Below are 20,504 nucleotides of genomic sequence, written 5' to 3'. Positions count from 1 at the left end.
TTCTCCTCTTTCCTCCTTCTCCCAGAGCGGATTTTCCTCCATCCCCCCCTCCCCTGAGACCCTGCACCCCATACTTGCCTCTCTCCTTCCCACATCCCTCCCTACCTGGCCCTCTTCCGCGCGCCCCCCACTCCCCTCCCCCATCTCTTCCCCTCCCTCCCTTCTTCAGGTCTCCCTCATCTCCTTGAAACTGGCAGATCCTCTGTATTGATCATCATCAGTGTGCCACGTCAGTGTTGTGTTTAGTGCTGTTTCTCGTGTGCGTCAAGAGGTGTGATTTTAATTGTGTACTGCCTTGAGGTTCGCCGTCAGTGTTACGTTGTGTGCTGTGCCATCCGTCAACACCTTTATGCTCCAGTCATACTGTGCCTTGTGTTCTTTTAATCGTCGCAGTGTGTGGCTTTTTGTGTGTGCTACTTTTAAACAGTTTTTTATCTCCGTTTTACAGTCACCCCGTTTTTTGTATATTGCCTTACGTGATGTTCTCCCTTTTTTATATATATGTTCGCCTTCTTCTCTCCTTTGCTGTTCTTAAATGTCTTCTATTGTTTTGTTCTATGTCTTTCGGCTGAAGAGCAGCGCATATGCTGCTGCCAGCCCGCCCCGATGGGGAATTGAAATACAATAAAGAAAAAAAAAAGAGAGAGAATCAGATGCGCCAGCAGTCGCAGCTTGTTGACGTTACATGAAAAGGCGCTTTTAGTGAGGCTGTATTATCAGAATGGGGAATGTGCTAGTTCAGCGTTACGATCCTATTGCCATAGGAAGAGTATTCGAACGGGTAAAGGTCCGCTGACAAATGCAGCGGTGGCGAGAATGATTTCGAAGTTCGAAGCCGCGGGTTGTTTAGACGATAGACCCCGTAGTGGCCGACCGAGCATAAGGCATAATGCTGCTGAGACAGTTCAGGAAGAAATGGAGACTGTAGCGGGTTCGTCTATGCACGGGGAAGTCAGCGACTGTGCAGTCGCACGTTGCACCGGCATTCCATACACTACTGTTTGGTTGGCACTTAGGCGTACCCTCCAATGCTATCCACACAAAATCCATCGGCATCATGAACTGTTACCTGGTGATTTAGTGAAGTGGAGGACATTTGCGGTGTGGGCGTTTCAAAGATGGCGGAAGATGACGAATGGTTGAGTAACGTGTTGTGGAGCGACGAAGCTCATTTCACACTCCGAGGGTCTGTCAACGCCCACAACTGCAGAATTTGGGCTACCGAAAATCCTAGAACTGTCGTGGAAATTCCATTGCACGACGAGAAAGTTACGGTATGGGTTGGATTTACCACATCTACCGTTATCGGCCCTTGTTTCTTCGAGGAAATGCGTGATTCTGGTTTTGCAACTGCTACCGTGACGGGTGAGAGGTACGCCGGTATGTTACAGAATCGCATCATCCTCAGCCTGGCTGATAAACACCTGCTGGAACGTATGATGTTTATGCAGGATGGCGCTCCACCTCATATTGCTAGACGCGTGGAAGATCTCTTGCGCGCGTCGTTTGGTGATGATCGTGTGCTCAGACGCCTCTTTCGTCATGCTTGGCCTCCCAGGTCCCCAGACCTCAGTCCGTGCGATTATTGGCTTTGGGGTTACCTGAAGTCGCAAGTGTATGTGATCGACCGACATCTCCAGGGATGCTGAAAAAACATCCGACGCCAATGCCTCACCATAACTCCGGACATGCTTTACAGTGCTGTTCACAACATTATTCTTCGACTACAGCTGTTGTTGAGGACATATTGAGCATTTCCTCTAAAGAACGTCATCTTTGGTTTGTCTTACTTTGTTATGCTAATTATTGCTATTCTGATCAGATGAAGCGCCATCTGTCGGACATTTTTTGAACTTTTGTATTTTTTTTTTTTTTGTTCTAATAAAACCCCATGTCATTCCAAGCATGTGTGTCAATTTGTACCTCTGTACCTACATTATTCCGTGATTTATTCAGCTTTCAAATTTATACTGACTTTTTACAAAGGAGAATAAAATATTTAAAAAAAGTCTGTGGGACCATCCCTAGTGAACAGGGACTAATATGAAACACGGCAGAACTGCTACGCTTCACGTAATAGCTTAAAATCGTTGCAGACACGTCATCAACAACCATCTCTTTATAACCACTTCCAACCTTGTACTAGTTTCCACAAGGACAATGATGTGGATGGCAGCGGGATACGGCTGCTTGCATGGAAGGACTGAATGCAAGCTGAAGATATACCAAAAATATAATTTTTATTTTGGCAAAATATTCCAAACATGCAGTGGTAACACGTATAGAACAATTAACTAAAAGGTTCTGCAGAACAGGCTCAGCAATCTGAATCACTCTCAGACAACACAACCTTACAATAAAGAACCAAAATAAATGGTTAGGCTGATTGTAATTAAAGGCAACAGTCCACTGGACCTAAATTCAAAAATGCAAAAAAAAATCTGTGTAATAAAACTTACAAAATATTTAGATACTTAAAAATATACTTCCACGTAAGGTCAATAACAAGACTTAAGGTTCTGCAAAACATATAGCAGTATGTGGCACATTTACAGAACCATCCTTTCCTACCCGCGTGACTTAACTTGCTCTGAATAAATTACAGATGTCCATAAATTATTTCTTCAATTATTAGATGAAATTAATTTTCTTACAATGGCACCCTTGATACCTCAGGAACAATGTGCGACATTGCCATGAGGCTTTCGGTTACATAACTGTTCTAAGCTCGCAACTACACGTGGAGTAACTACCATCAGAATTAAAAAATATATTAAGTTCATTTAAATACACCAAATTGCAATTATTATACATACTCTTAATTCTGCTAACCAGCGGATTAGTGTGAACAAAGTACTCAACACTTACGCTTGATTTTAACACAACCACTAATAAGAGCATAAAGGGAAACTTTAAATCTTAACTTTGAGCCAATGATCACAACAAGAAAAAAATTATACCGACCCATCTTTAAGAGGTAAATTAAAACTTTTCAAATTTTAGCCAAATATTCAATACTGAGCAACTTTAAACTATTGACTTACTAATATGTTTCCCCATACTCTTTAAATTTGTGAAAGTCAGCATATTTTGTCTTGCAAACTTTTCTGAAAATTATGTAATTTTTTGATAGGAATTCTTTATAAATCTATCCGTAGTATTTATTGAAGTGAGGAGCAGTGAGGATAACACAGTTTTAGAAGTTTTTGTTGGAGCGGTAAATCTGAAAAAAAAACAGGCAGTACAACAACATTAGACTTTCTGAAGGGTGTTTGCTTGATGGGACTCAGTGGGGATAAACCTAGCAAAAACTGAAAACGATTGCTTGTAACTCGAAATGTATCGAAAGAAATAGAGTATGTTATACATCATCAAATAGACCGATTTCCCAGTTTTCCAATGGTATATAACATTTCATTCCATCTAGAACATCCCGGTCTCACAGCCGGCAATGTAATAACGGACTTCTGAAACATGCGGCCGGCTGTGAGCCAGCTGTGTAAGTTAATGGGTTGGACAGCGAGTAAAACCTTTTTAAAAGATCGTCCTTAGCTCAAGGGCAAAAGTTGCACAATTAAAAACACCAAATTGTCAATTAGTAAGCAGGGAGTTCCGTAGAACATGGCACGCTGATTGGGACTAACAATCCGGGCACAGCGAAGCCAAACTAGATAATATGATACACCGACGTGAGGTATAAGAATGCAGCGCACTGCATGCAGGGGGACTTTAAGGATCACCGCTAATGGTCGGAACTGAAGAGCAACCTCCGGAACAAAAACGTTCAAATAAAGCAGCTCACAAAGAAACAATAATGGCCGGCAGCACGGTGAACGAAACCCAAGCGAGACTGGGCGACATAACAAACGTCTCAACAGGAGTCACGGCAGCTCACACGGACTCAGCATCGAAGGCTGAGGTACACCTCGGATTACCACGACGAAATCCAGTTCAGCCATTCGGCCCGCTGCTCCTGCGGTGCACTCCCGACACAGAATGAGTGCCCCAAGCGACCACCACAGACCGTGCTCACTGCTTGCCGCGACGCTTCGCCATGACCCCTGAAGGGTCTCTACGTGAGCCTCACCATCATTTTGTTTGACATTTAACTTAATGTATCCGCCTCTGGCACCTAAATTCTGGGCGCAGACTGTAAACTACATAAAAAAAGACTGAGTAACTGGGCACTAGGTGTATTACCTTAAATACTTCGCCTCACATTTCACTAAGATTTTTGGTAATTATCGGAGCCCCACACGCGTATTCAATACATCTGTGTGCAGTATGTCAGTATACAGGGTGGTCCATCGATCGTGACCCGGCCAAATATCTCACGAAATAAGAGTCAAACGAAAAACCTACTAAGAACGAAACTTGTCTAGCTTGAAGGGGGAAACCAGATGACGCTATGGTTGGCCCGCTGGAGGGCGCTGCCATAGGTCAAACGGATATCAACTGCGTGTTTTTTAAATAGGAACCCCGATTTTTTATTACATATTCGTGTAGTACGTAAAGAAATACGAATGTTTTAGTTGGACCACTTTTTCGCTTTGTGATAGATGGCGCTGTAATAGTCACAAACGTATAAGTACGTGGTATCACGTAACATTCCGCCAGTGCGGACGTGATACATTGCCCGTGTTAAAATGGTGCGTTTACCAACTGTGGAAAAGGTCGATATCGTGTTGATGTATGGCTATTGTGATCAAAATGCCCAACGGGCGTGTGCTATGTATGCTGCTCGGTATCCTGGGTGACATCATCCAAGTGTCCGGACCGTTCGCCGGATAGTTACGTTATTTAAGGAAACAAGAAGTGTTCAGCCACATGTGTAGCGTCAACCACGACCTGCAACAAATGAAGATGCCCAAGTAGGTGTTTTAGCTGCTGTCGCGGCTAATCCACACATCAGTAGCAGACAAACTGTGCGAGAATCGGGAATCTCAAAAACGTCGGTGTTGAGAGTGCTACATCAACATCGATTGCACCCGTACCATATTTCTATGCACCAGGAATTGCATGGCGACGACTTTGAACGTCGTGTACAGTTCTGCCACTGGGCACAAGAGAAATTTAAGGGACGATGACATATTTTTTGTACGCGTTCTATTTAGCGACGAAGAGTCATTCACCAACAGCGGTAACGTAAACCGGCATAATATGCACTATTGGGCAACGCAAAATCCACGATGGCTGCGACAAATGGAACATCAGCGACCTTGGCGGGTTAATGTATGGTGCGACATTGTGGGGGGAAGGATAATTGGTCCCCATTTTATCGATGGCAATCTAAATGGTGCAATGTATGCTGATTTCCTACGTAATGTTCTATCGATGTTACTACAAGATGTTTCACTGCATGACAGAATGGTGATTTACTTCCAACATGATGGATGTCCGGCACATAGCTCGCGTGCGGTTGAAGCGGTATTGAATAGCATATTTCATGGAAGGTGGATTGGTCTTCGAAGCACGATACCATGGTCCGCACGTTCACTGGATCTGACGTCCCCGGATTTCTTTCTGTGGGGAAAGTTGAAGGCTATTTGCTATCGCGATCCACCGACAACGCCTGACAACATGCGTCAGCGCATTGTCAATGCATGTGCGAACATTACGGAAGGCGAACCACTCGCTGTTGAGAGGAATGTCGTTACACGTATTGCCAAATGCATTGAGGTTGGCGGACATCATTTTGAGCACTTATTGCATTACTGTGGTATTTAAAGGTAATCACGTTGTAACAGCATGCGTTCTCAGAAATAATAAGTTCACAAAGGTACATGTATCGCATTGGAACAACCGAAATAAAATGTTCAAACGTACCTACGTTCTGTATTTTAATTTAAAAAACCTACCTGTTACCAGCTGTCCGTCTAAAATTGTGAGCCATATGTTTGTAATATTACAGCACCATCTATTACAAAGCGAAAAAAGTGGTCCAACTAAAACATTCATATTTCTTTACGTGCTGCACGAATATGTAATAAAAATGGGGGTTCCTATTTTTAAAAAACGCAGTTGATATCCGTTTGGCCTATGGCAGCGCCATCTAGCGGGCCAACCATAGCGCCGTCTGGTTTCCCCCTTCAAGCTACACAAGTTTCGTTCTCTGTAGTTTTTTCGTTTGACTCTAATTTCGTGAGATATTTGGCCCGGTCACGATCAATGGACCACCCTGTATACACCCTTTTCTCCTCTCACCTGATGAATGAAAAGCATGAATGAGAGTGTACAAGGTAAATTTCAGTACCTATCGAGATACGTGGGAGTGAAAGTAGTCTCCTACTGTGGCATGATAGCTAACCCTACACAGCTTGTACCAGGTAGGAAAGAGGTTTCTGTTCGCCTTGGACGGAGCTCTTGTATAGGTTGGCAGCACGCAATATGGAGCTCTCTGGGCACTTCCGGAGGAACGGGACTCGTGGGTTCCAAAAGAGTTCGCTTGGCAGTGTTCCGGGAGACGTGAGACGGGCGACACCGACTGTGTGTGTGTGTGTGTGTGTGTGTGTGTGTGTGTGTGTGCCTATTCAAAATTAATTCATTACCTTTTCTTTGTAGATTTTAGCTCCAGTCAAAATTAACGTCTTTCTCTCATCGCTCATCGCTCGTTGGGCTGCATACGGAATGTTTCTGGTTGATTTCGGAACGTTATAACCAGTTGCACTTGGCCACGCATGCAAGCCACTGTTCTGCGCTACCTCAGTTCAAACACGTGGATTCGTAATGCATCTTCTCAGTTCAGTCTGATTTAGTTCGTTGGTGATCTCACGTGTATAGTATAGTTGAACAGATTTATGAAACGTCGCTAATTTCGATTTCAGTTCGAACTCTAGTTTCCACATCTCTTCGTTGTCTTAGCACGTGTTAGATACGAATCTGAGAGCCTTAACTTTGCAGATCGTGACTCACAGTAATATATCCTGTCCAATTTTGTCAGCTGTTCTGAACTTTACGACTCAATTTATGCAGAATTTTTTGTTTGTGGCGACCACGTGTCGCCAGATTGTCAGAATCCTTACATGTCACAGTTACTGATTCTCGGGGTAAAACTTCCAAATTAGTTTCAGAATTTCTTCTACGGTGCAGCTATTAACAGTTTATTCTTATCGATAAATTCTTGTTTACTTGCTTCGTACACTGAAGCCAAGGGAACGAAGCAACATAAGTAACTTAATAAAGGCAGATCTTCCTGTCCAGATCGTACGTTTCTGAGTATGACGACGAAATAGCTCCATTTTTAGCAATCATATACAACAGCTCGCTCGTATCTAAAGACTAGACAGTTGCACAGATTACACCAACGCACCAGAAATAAAATGGAACCTACCCTCTGAATTATACACCCATAACAATGATATTGGCTTGTATTAGATTTCGGAACATATACTGCACTCCATCGTAATGAAAAACATCGAGGCAAAACGTTTATTGACACATAACCAGCATGTGTTCAGAAATGAGCTCCTTTCCTGGACTGTTTGCAGTCTAGTAAATTCGTCACAAGATCAAAACGAATTACAAAAACATATAGACAAGATACCTGCTTGGAATGAAAAGTGATAATTTACTCTTAAACAATAAACATGTTTCGAACTACATGATTCCATTGGCTTTGCTCCAGGTTTAGTGCTCCTCTCACTGCTGAAGAATATTAGTATTCATCTTGTGACGCTTGTCCGTGATATCGGTCATTCCTCTACAATGATTTGTATCACATTCGAGGTACATATTTGTTAGTGCATTTACAGGTCGTGCTACGAGAAGCAGGATTGACCTCTACCCTATTTAAGATCTAACGTTTCTTCTATATACGAATCAACGTGATGAAATGCTCTTAGAAGAGAAGGAAATGTAAGTAGTAAATAGCAGAACCGTTCGCAGATTATTGTCTTCATTATGATTAATCATAAAGCAGCAGATACAGAACGGAACGAGGCCGAGTCGTAAGAAGGGGAGTCTAACAAAGAGACGAAGTAGAAAAACAACAGTAATAGGTGATATTTCTGACTCTGACGAGATGACGTGCTTAAACTGGGGCATCTCAGACCCACATGTGAGTCAGTCGAAATGTCACGAAATCTTATAATTCCACAACAAAGATATCTTCGATCTGAGACTGAGAACATATGACTCAAAACATGCAAAATACTGTTCCATAAAATTTCGGGAGTGCAGCCGCATAAATTCTGCTTCTTCTTCTAATATTTCGGCTGAATACCGTCTATCCATCTTCACAGTGAGCCGAGGTGACTAACGCCCCAGCACTTGCTCTGTCCTTTTAAACCCGAGGACCGAACCACTGCGTATGCGGCAAAAGATACACAAGGATCCAGAGACGTTGATAGGCGTCTAAGAGGTGTAACACATGCATGGTAATTAAATCTATGGCTGCGCAGTCCACCCACACTGTGATACCGATGTGTCACGGAGAGCTGTACCTTCGCGACGTCTTTGTGATTTAATTACAGAATTTGCCGGATTCCATTATTTGTCCCAGCTGAAGCCGCTATCTCTATTAATTAAATTCGTCGCCAACCGAATTTCAATTGCTTCTTTCACTACTGAGTCCCAGAAAGATGACATTACGATGTCATCAGGAATCTCAAAGGTCTTTTTCTTCTTCCTGACCTTGAATTCCCTTTCTAAAATTCGTCCTTGGTTTCCTTAACTTCTTGTTCAATATACAGACTGAATAGTATTGGGGAGAGGCTTCAATCGTTTCTCACTCCATTCTCACTATTTCTATTTTATGTCTTTCGACTCTTATAACTGTAGTACGGTTACTGTAGAAGTTATGAATAGCTTTCGCTCCCCACGTTTTATCCTTGTACCTTAAGAATTGATTTAATTAATAGATATAGCGGCTTCAGCTGGGACAAATAATGGAATCCTGCAATTTCTGTAATTAAATCACAAAAACGTCGCGACGGTGCAGCTCTCCGTGACACATCGGTATCACCGTGTGGATCGACTGCGCAGCCATAGATTTAATTTCCAAGCATGTTTACACCTCTTTGCCGCCTATCAACGTCTCTGGCGCCTTGTGTATCTTTGGTCGCATACGTAGTGGTTCGGTCGTCGAGTTTAAAAGGACGGAGCAAGTGCTGGAGCGTTAGTCACTTCGGCTCACTCTGATAATGGCTGCACGGTATTCACCCGAAATGTTAGAAGAAGAAGCTAGCTGCATTTATGCGGCTGCATGCCAGAAATTTTATGGAACAGTCTTTACGCCGCGAAAACATAAAGATGCAATCCAAAATACTAATTATAGTCAAATTTCACTGAAAGCAGGTGCTGACAAGTGTGCTACCGAACTATCTGTTTAATAAGTCATTGTTGCAAAATACTGACACGAGTTATTTGCAGTAAATGGTAAAACTGCCAGAGACCTATCTCAGAGATCAGTTTGAGTTAAGGAGAAATGTAGGAACACAATACTGGCTCTACGACTAATTTTACAAGATATAGTTAAGAAAGGCAGACCTAGGTTTATAGCATTTGTAAATTCAGAGGGAGTATTGAGGGTGTTGACTGGAATATGCTCTTTGAAATTCTTAAGGTACAAGGATAAAATATGGGGAGCGAAAGGCTATTAACAACTTCTACAGTAACTGTACTACAGTTATAAGAGTCGAAAGACATAAAATGGAAATAGTGAGAATGGAGTGAGAAACGATTGAAGCCTCTCCCCAATACTATTCAGTCTGTATATTGAGCAAGTCATAAAGGAAAGCAAGGACGAATTTTGGAAAGGGATTTCAAGTTCAGGAATAAGAAAATAAGACCTTTGAGGTTCCTGATGACATCGTAACTCTACCAGCGACAGCAAAGACTGGCAATATCATATGAACGGATTGGCTAGTGTTTCGAAAAAAGGTTATAAGACCAACATCAACAAAAGTAAAACAAGCGTAATTGGATGTGGTAAAAATTAAATCAGGTGACGTAGAGGGAATTAGATCAGGAAATGTGACATTAACTGAAGTAGGTAAGTCTCTACTGGACACCCTTTCTGCAACTTGTTTGTTATCCTCACTAGTTACTGTCTGGCTCACCGCAATACTTACAAGGTGATAAGTAGATTTCGTCAGCATATGCGACTCTCATTTGGAATGACGACGGTTCCAATCCGCGACCGGTCATCCAGATTTAGGCTTTCCATGATTTTGCTTTAATGTTTCAGGCAAATGCCAGGATGGTTACTTTAAAAGGGTACGGCCATTTCCCTCCTCCATCTTTGTCTGTCCCTAACGATCTCGTTGCTCGTTGTCGGCGGCACGATAAACCCTAATCTTCCTTATCCTACCTATCACTCCCCATACTAGTTTTTTGACGAACTGGTTTTTAGTTTTGTTTGTGTGTGAGCGCACGCGCGTGCGCCTGTGTGTGTGCGTGTGTGTATGTGTGTGTGTGTGTGTGAGAGAGAGAGAGAGAGAGAGAGAGAGAGAGAGAGAGAGAGAGAGAGAGAGAGAGAGAGAGAGAGGGAGGGGGGGGAGGAAGAGAAGGGGGGGCAAGTGCAGAAGTGCACGCAGAGGGTATGGTGCATTGTATCAATTATTAGGGCATTTTCCCGTTCCATTCGCGTATGAAGCGTGGTAAGAATGACTGTTTCAATACCTAAATGCGTGCTATATTAAATCTATTCCTGTCCTGACGAACCCTATGGAAATGGTAGGTAGAGGGTTGTAGTATATTTCTAGAGTCATCATTTAAAGCCGATTCTCGAAACATTTTAGTAATCCTTCTCGGGGTAGTTTCCATCTATCTTTAAGAGTCTGCCGGATCAGTTCTTTCAGCGTCTCTGTGACACTCTCCCGCGTGTCAAATAAACCTGTGACTATTCGTGCTGCCCTTCTCTGTACATATTCAATATCACCTGGTAGTGTGGTAGTGTTACTTCATGCGGACCCCACACAGTTGAGCAATATTGTAGGATGGGTGGCACGAGCGATCTGTAAGCAATCACCATTGTAGACTGATTGCATTTCCCTAGTATTTTACCTATAAGCCGAAGTCTGCTCTCTGCTGTAGTCAGGACGTAGCCTATGTGATCATACCATTTCATATCCCTATAAAGTGTTACAGACAGGTATCTGTCTGAGTTACCCGATTCCAGTTGCTTGATATTATACGAGGGGTGTTCAATAAGTAAAGCAACACATTTTCAACAATTTGGTTTAAAAAATATGAGTTTTGTGGTGGGAGATCATGCAATATTCCCCTATAGCTTCATGGAGCTCTGATAGCTGGCGGCCCTATAAGTAGCCTTCAAAATGGAAGTGCTTCCAAGCAGAGACCTGTCATTGGGGCCGGCCGGGTGGCCGAGCTGTTCTGGGCTCTACAGTCTGGAACCGCGCGACCGCTACGGTCGCAGGTTCGAATCCTGCCTCGGGCATGGATGTGTGTGATGTCCTTAGGTTAGTTAGGTTTAAGTAGTTCTAAGTTCTAGGGGACTGATGACCTCAGAAGTTAAGTCCCATAGTGCTCAAAGCCATTTGAATCTCTTTTGGCGGAAAACAAGAGCACCGCAGATATTCGTAGGTGCTTACAAAATGTCTACGAAGACCTGGTAACGAACAAAAGCAGGGGTAGTCGTCGGGCGAGGTATATGACATCGGCGCAACAAGGTCTTATCAAGCTGTCCTATCTCCCGAGTGCCGGCTGGCTGCACAGCTGTTGCTCCTGCTACATTGGAACGTCCGGACACTCTCATTCGAGGTGATCGACGAATCAGAATCAAACACCTCGCTGCTCAATTGTACGTCTCTATTGGTAGTGCTCACAAAACGTCATTGGACTGTTCTTCCCCAGTCACCTGTAACACAATTATCGATGTTACCTATAGTGGTCTTAGCTAAATTATATTTATGTTTTTACTTAATGTGACTTCTGTATAACTATTATCTTTGATGTAAAATCGATGGAAATGTTTCATTCTTTATTTATGATAATTTATGTAATTGTAATTAATCTATGAGTATAATGTCAAAAGTAATGTCCTGTAAAAAGGTAGTCGGTGGCTAGCAGGCGATAGGCGAGAAGAACTGTAAGATTATACAGTATAATACAGCTTCGAATGCGGAAGTAGTGTGGCTTATTACACTGTGCAACAATCAAAACGTAAATCAAATGAAAAGAGCCAATTCCTCTCAATTCTAGTGTGCTGATCGCGAATGTTACAAAGACTATTCAAAATTACCTCTACTTTTCATTTTACACTGTTTTATTACGGCGAGATAATTATATACGAATTTTTATGTTAAGTGCTGACACATTTTGCTATATGTGTGGAGAAGTGACATTTGCTTTGCAAACACAGCAAATAACTCAATTGATTGTAAAAGCTTACAGTTGTTATTTTGGGTGCAGAACAGATGAATGGGATAAACCTTGGGCTCCACATGTGATCTGCAACACTTGTGACTGCAACCTATGGAAATAGATGCATGGGAAAAGACGTTCAATGCCCTTTGCAGTGGCATGAACCAACAAATCATGTCAGTGACTGCTACTTTTGTATGGTTCCTCCTATCAAGAAGGGAATATCTATGAAGAAGAAGTGGACAGTGATCCATCCTAACATTCCGTCTGCCATACGCCCAGTTCTACATGGGCAAAAATTACCAATACCTGAACCACCGACTGTCATAAGGGATGTTCCCGAGTATGTGTATAAACGTCAAGCGAAACGATCATCTTCTGAATTTACCTCTGAACAAAATATGTAATTGTATATACTATCCATACGGACAACTACTATTTGTAATCTTTTATATACATTTGTGACCAGTAAATTTATATATTTTCTTTTGTGCTTTACATAGTTCTGCTACAAAGTAGACTTACAAAATCTTTTCATTCATGCAATATTATCTTCATTTTTCTTAATATTTTACTTTTGTACTTCCAGAATGACACTGAAAGTTATCGATGCGTAACACATAATATAATTCAAGTAATTATTCGCTCAAAATTTGTTATGCTGAATCTTGGAACATGAAAGCTTATTTAGTTAGTGAGTTATATATCCAAAAATGTAGATTACTTTTTTAAAAAAACTAGAGCTAAATATTTATGAAGATGATGATTTTGTATCATTTTATACTGAAATAAACATAACTAACTCAAAATCACGCAATTTACACACTTTCACTTCAAATTTGTTGTTTAGTGTTATTCACGGCATACTTTGGTTAGCTCTGTACTATGAAAAATCCGACGCCAAGAAGAGAATTTTCAGACCTCGTTAGACAAGAAGAGCCGTGGTTACTTTTGCCGCCCTTATTTGAATAGCACAGGAGATCGACGCTGCCACCACCTTTATCTCACGTTAGCAGTTGAGTACTGTATGAATGCATGGGCCAGTTATATGGTTTCGTTTTCAGTAATAATTTTGTGTTCTGTAAACTTTGTGTTGAGCCACCATATTTGATCCTTAGTTATTTACCCAGACAGGGTCCTATCCAAATACTACGATGAATCCGAGTATCAGCCGGCCGGGGTGGCCGAGCGGTTCTAGGCGCTACAGTCTGGATGCGCGCGACCGCTACGGTCGCAGGTTCGAATCCTGCCTCGAGCATGGATGTGTGTGATGTCCTTAGGTTAGTTAGGTTTACTTAGTTCTAAGTTCTAGGGGACTGCTGACCCTAGAAAAGTTAAGTCCCATAGTGCTCAGAGCCATTTGAACCATTTGAATCCGAGTACCCCGTTTTACCGAACTGAAAAGCAATTACTTTCCTTAACAAAAGCTAACAAACCTTGTGGAGCTGAAACGTATATACTAATTATTTACTGAGCCTAAGTTTTAAAATACTTCATGTAGTTTTCAAGAATGGACAGTAAAGCATACATTTCAAAGTTTTTTTTAGTTGAAATAATATTGTTCACAATTTCACGTGTACTGTAGTCCACAGTGTTTCTCATTTTGTGTTGTAACTAAAGTGTACAGCCACGATCTGAATCTACCGATAAATAAGTTTGTGGGTTGCCGTGCTGGTTGTTGAGCAAATTTAAATGTCATATTACAATAACAGCTATCAAAAATAAGCAACTGGCAACAATTATTCAAACTATGCTAGATCTAGGTGCCACGTATTCCATTTGAGCTAAATAATGTAAGGTAGTGAATATTCGTAGAGAATGCAAATAATTATCAGCGCAAAAGATACTATTATTTCATAACCATTTCAGTAATAATTTCCCCTATTTAAACTGGCAAAAGAACATCTTGTCCATGTTAATAGTGCTCAACCATTAGCAATCATTTACCAACATTTATCATCATTTTCCTACAGTAATGTACCGATAGTAAGTGTTACTGAAAGCCAGTTGTTGCTTGAACACATTAATACTTCTCCAGTGTAGTTCAAGTCAATTTACTGGAACATTACTTGCTAAATTGTACTACTGTCCTGTATCTTATCAGCGAAACAGAACTTTAGTATCAAGTTAAGTCAATCCACGTAGTTAACTTTCTTTATGAATGATGCTAGTACTGAGGACAACTTTGCCTAATTAGGCTGGCGACCGTTTCTTGTTACGCAGTGACAGTCTGCTTGATTACCAATAAACCTGGGTTAGATTCCCGTTCGTTTTGCTATTGATTCCTCACAGTAACAATATTTGCAGAATAGAAAACTAGTTCGACACGTTTCCATTACACACAGTCACGGTCACAAAACTTCTCTCACAGATATAACATTGTCGGTATACTGCAAATTTACTAGGGTCCGGTAGTGTTATACGTGGCGCTGCGTGACAGGACCTGCTTTGCTACACAGTCAAATACAGACCATAGCATGTTCATTTGAGCGCAAAACGAAAGTATTACAATCACTGAATGTCCAGCGGGACTAACCTGCAGTAAATACAATAAAACAAAAATAGTAAATATTACGGGAGTTTAGAAAATAAACCGTAAATCATATTCAGTATTAAATGGATACAAAAACAGTACTAAACAAAAGTGAGCAGAAGGAGACAGTTCGGGGCGTACCGAGAAACATCATGGAGCCCGATAGCAGTTGCCGAAATGAGTACACAAGTGGCATCACAAACGGCAGTTGGCTTACGTAGCATCCCACGTGTATGTAAATCATCAGATTGAAATGATGAGCCCGTCACAAGGAAAACAGGAACTAAAGGACGGAACAAACGCAAAAGAATATGTGGAAGATGGTGGTTATGCGAATGAAGCGGTTGACATGTTCAGTCCACCACAAACAGGAAAAGAACTGATCGAGAAACATGAGGTAGAATCATAACATCAAGGTAGAGTAGAGGAAGACAGTGAAAAACCGTTGAGCACGAATGACATGTTAAAAATTTTATTTACACAAATTAAAGTAGAAGGTAGCAGCATTAAAGTCAAATTAAGGCACAAGTTAGTGGTCTTGATAACCAACTTAAAAACCGGTGTGTAAAGATTGTAAACAGACCGAAAAAGTAGACAAAAATTAGGCATTTTGAGTATTGTAGTCAAAGATACAAAACTTGAAATAAGTATCATAAACACCAATGTGGCCACTCTGCAGGGGCAATCAATGATGTCAACGAAGGGTTTGATTTAGAAATTATAGAGATCCAAGAAATGGTAGAACCTTTAGTAGTAACGAAAGTGGACGAAAAAGTTTTCGGTCTGAAAAGTATACTCATGCTCATAAATTAAGGATAATGCTGATATGCTGATACATGGTGAAAGAACGCTCTGGTGGACGGTTTGTGGGTTTAAATCACCTCGGGGTATGACCATGCGGTGCATTTGACCTGCGGTCGTCGCACGGTGGCGTTGGCAGCAGTCCACATACGCAGAGGTGTGTTGGTGCATGTCAGAGTATGGTGGACCGAGCAAGTGTGCAGACGTTTTCAGATGTACTAATGGTGACTGTGTGTTGAAAATGGCTCGAAGAACACATATTGATGACGTTATGAGGGGTAGAATACTAGGGCGACTGGAGGCTGGTCAAACACAGCACGTCATATCACGGTCCCTCCGTGTGCCACAAAGTGTGATCTCAAGATTATGGCAACGATTCCAGCAGACAGGAAACGTGTCCAGGCGCTACAGTACTGGACGTCCACAATGTACAACAACACAAGAAGACCGATATGTCACCATCAGTGCCCGCAGACGGCCACGGAGTACGGGAGGCAGCCTTGCTCGGGACCTTACCGCAGCCACTGGAACAGTTGTCTCCAGACACACAGTCTACAGACGACTGAACAGACATGGTTTATTCGCCCGGAGACCAGCAAGGTGCATCCCACTCACTCATGGGTACAGGAGAGCCCGTAAAGCCTGGTGTCAAGAACACAGTACATGCTCATTGGAACGGTAGTCCCAGGTTATGTTCACGGACGAGTCCAGGTATAGTCTGAACAGTGATTCTCGCCGGGTTTTAATCTGTCGTGAACCAGGAACCAGATACCAACCCATTAATGTCCTTGAAAGGGACCTGCATGGAGGTCGTGGTTTGGTGGTGTGAGGTGGGACTATGGTATACATACACCCCTGTATGTCTTTGACAGAGGAACTGTAACAGGTCAGATGCATCGAGACGTCATTTTGCACCAGTATGTCCGCCTTTTCAGGGGTGCAGTGGGTCCCATCTTCCTTTTGATGGATGAAAACGCACGGCCCCACCGAACTGCTACCGTGGAGGAGTACCTTGAAACAGAAGATATCAGTTGAATGGAGTGGCCTGCCTGTTCTACAGACCTAAACCCTATCGAGTACGTCTGGGATGCCCTCGGTCGACGTATATCTGCACGTCTCAAACCCCTACGACACCTCAGGAGCTCCGACAGGCACTGGTGCTATGGGAGGCTATTCCCAGCAGCTGCTCGACCACCTGATACAGAGTATGCCAACCTGTTGTGCGGCCTGTGTACGTGAGCATTGTGATCATATCCCATATTGATGACGGTGTACATACGCAGGAAACAGTGGCGTTTTGTAGCACATGTATTTGGGTACGGTTTTCTCAACTTATCACCAATACCGCGGACTTAAAGATCTGTATCGTAAGTGTTCCCTCTGTGCCTATGCTATTAGGGCCAGATTTGTGTAGTGCCACGTTGTGTGGCACCACATTCTGCAATTATCCTTAATTTATGAGCGTGAGTGTAGAAATGGTTAACAAATACAGAAACAAAATCTCACATTTGAGGAAGACAGTGGTTGATTCTGAGGAGCCGGCAGTATTATACACCCTACAGCCGGAATCTAGCAGCTTCCGACTTCCATCTCTTTCGCCCAATGGAGGAGGCACTCTGTGGGGAGCAGTATGTGCATGATGGGGCAATTATTGATGCAGCGCGATATCAAACAGTACAGCAGTACAATGCAGACAAACAGGCTCTCACAGCCAGGCGGCGTCAGGTCGACGCATTGACGGAGCTAATGTTCAAAAATAGGGTTTTGTAGCGTAATGGATGAGGCATAATATGGTGTACCGGAATCCTAAAAAGGAACAACCTGCTTTCAGAAAAAAATGTGTTGCACTACTTATTGAACCTCCATCATAGTCATAGGTTAGTATTTATTCGTTTTGTGAAGTGCACAGTTCTACATAACTGAACATTCAAAGCGAGTAGTCAGTATTTGGACCACTTTGTCGTCGTTTCAAGGTCTTAGTGAATGTTTGTGCAGCTTCATTCAGACTGTACTTCATCGTAGATAACTGCATCATATGCGAAAAATCTAAGGTTGCTATTAATATTGGCTGTAAGATAAGTAATACTCAAGAACAGTAAGGGACCCATCACACATCCCTGTGGTTCATCCGAAGTTACTTCTACATCTGTCGCTGGTTCTCCATTCGAGATAACTTGCTGCGACCTCTCGATCAAGAGATCCTCAATTCATTCACAAATTTCGCAAGACACCCCATACGATCACACCTCTGATAATATGCGTAACTTTGATACTGAGTGAAATACTTCGATGTTGTCATACGAAAAAATTGCGAGTTGAGTTTACATGATCGATGTGTTCGAAATCCATGCAGACTGGCATGAAGAAAGCCATTCTGTTCGAAGACATCATTACGTTTGAGCTCAGAATAAGTTCTAAGATTCTACAACAAACGAATGTCAAAAATATTGGACGGTAAATTTGCGGATCACTTCTGCTACCCTTCTTATAGATGGGTGTGACCTGAGCTTTCTTCCATCCGCTCGGCACGGTTTCTTGTTCGAGAGATCTGTGGCAGATTGTAGTTGACAGAGGGGCTAACTCAGATGCAAAATGGGTATAAAATCAGATCGTGATTCCATCGGACCTCAGTGCTTTGTTCACTTTTAACGACTTCAAATGGTTCAAATGGCTCTGAGCACTATGGGACTTGACATTTGAGGTCATCAGTCCGCTAGAACTTAGAATTACTTAAACCTAACTAACCTAAGGATATCACACACATCCATACCCGAGGTAGGATTCGAACCTGCGAGCGTAGCGGTCGCGCGGTTCCAGACTGAAGCGCCTAGAACCGCTCAGCCACTCCGGCCGGCTTAACGATTTGAGCTGTTGTTCAACTCCACTGACAAAATATCTGTTGCATTCATCTTTTTAACATCGCGAAGATTAAATTGGGGTAATACTCCTGGGTAGTTCTTTGTAATGGAACATTTACTGTGTAAATACTGCATAATCTGTTCCAATATTATCAATTCGAAAATCCGTTCGTATATTGCCGGAGGGAAGTCTATATACAGTACCTCCGTACGAGCCATAATCGCTTTTATCTTACTCTCATTATTCATAAGCGAGATACACAATGGCGGCAGTGTAATGACTACACCATCTTCTTCGAAGCCCAGCTTCTCTAAATTAACCCAATGGGATTTCGCGAGATAGTCTGTCTTTCAAGGATTCTCATTTAAGCTTTTCTGTTGGACTACCGCATGAACTGTATTGAACTTTTACGATCCTAGTAGTACGTCTCTGAATTTCGCCAATTTTCGCTACCACGCCTCCTTCATAAAGACTTCAAACAATGTTACAATACTCTGGACTTGATCATACAAGCGCCTTATACGTAATTTTCCTTACACACACACTGCTCTTTCTCAGATGCCTAGCAACAAATCTAAGCCTTCCATTCGCTTTCCCTATTACTGATTTTGTGTGATCAGTCCATTTCATACATCTTCTTAGTACTACCCTCCAACACTTACACGGTGTGATGTGATTATAACATTCATTGCATATAATTGTATTCTATTAGGTTCTTCGTCTTTCTTATAGACATTATCTTACATTTATCGATACTTAAAAAGAGTTTCCACTCGTTATACCATCCGCAAATTTTGTCCAACTCTTTCTGCATTCTCTTACGACGGTCAAACAGCGACATTTTTTTATGCACTATAGCATCGGCACCAATTTCGCATGTGACCGATTCGTCCAAAATTTTAAAGTACACGAAAAGCTTTATAATGTTCTCGTAGCTAGCAAAGTATTTCTTTTTAACTATAAAAATAGCAATTGCTAGCTGGTATAGTAGCTGTGTTTGCTTACAGAGGTGTTGAATGCGGTGCAGAATACGATATTATGTTATTGGAAAGCCAGTGTTTCAACGACTATGGCGCTCTGAGAAAACAGGCCGCTGCATCGCCGCTACATATGACAGCGCGGCACGAGAGACAGACGCTGCCGCAAGTAGTAAAAAAAAAAGAAAAAGAAAAAAAACCGACACCTGCTCTCTTCACTGTTAACGGACACGTTGCTGAGTTGAGTATTGGTACTTAATCTGCATTTTATAAATGCAACTTTCTCCTGACCTTGAAAATATTTAATTACTTTTTGACCATGCATAACCTATGGGAATACATTGTTATTTTTCAAGCAGCTAAGTTTATCTCAGACCTCTCGCCAAAGCTTTATGAGGATACCAGAGCTTGATCTGCAATAATTTCAACCCTCAACAAAGGATATTTCACTGAACATTCACTTCACTGCTTACCTTATAGTTTTATCTTCATCACAGTAGTGAAACAGATTATAGACTGCTATAATCTTACAATACTACATTTCCTCTGAGATAGGTACTAACTGAACGAAGATTCACTGTCACCAGATCACGAGGAGAAATTTAGCTTTATTCTTTCAGAAGCTATTCAAATATAACAGAAACGAATTTACTTTGTTATAATTAACTGCCGCGCGGGGTAGCCGCGCTGTCTCAGTCGCCTTGTCACGGTTCACGCGGCGGCCCCCGTCGGAGGTTCGAGTCCTCCCTCAGGGTTGGATGTATGTGTTGTCCTTAGCTAAGTTAGTGCAAGTTATATTAAGTAGTGTGTAAGCTTAGGGACCGAAGACCTCACCAGTTTGGTCCCACAGAACTTACCACAAATATCCAATTTATAATTAACTAGCTGTTCCCAGCCACGAATTGCTATGGCTCAGTGTGGTCACATGGAAAAGACAGAAAAGAGAAATCACAGGTTTTAATCTCCTTTTGCCCCCATATCTGTCCATCTCTTCCTCCCTCTCTCTTTGA

The sequence above is a fragment of the Schistocerca americana genome, chromosome 1, assembly GCF_021461395.2.
Source record: "Schistocerca americana isolate TAMUIC-IGC-003095 chromosome 1, iqSchAmer2.1, whole genome shotgun sequence".
Classification (NCBI taxonomy): domain Eukaryota; kingdom Metazoa; phylum Arthropoda; class Insecta; order Orthoptera; family Acrididae; genus Schistocerca; species Schistocerca americana.
The sequence above is the reverse complement of the archived record's forward strand: the minus strand, read 5'-3'. Positions refer to the sequence as shown.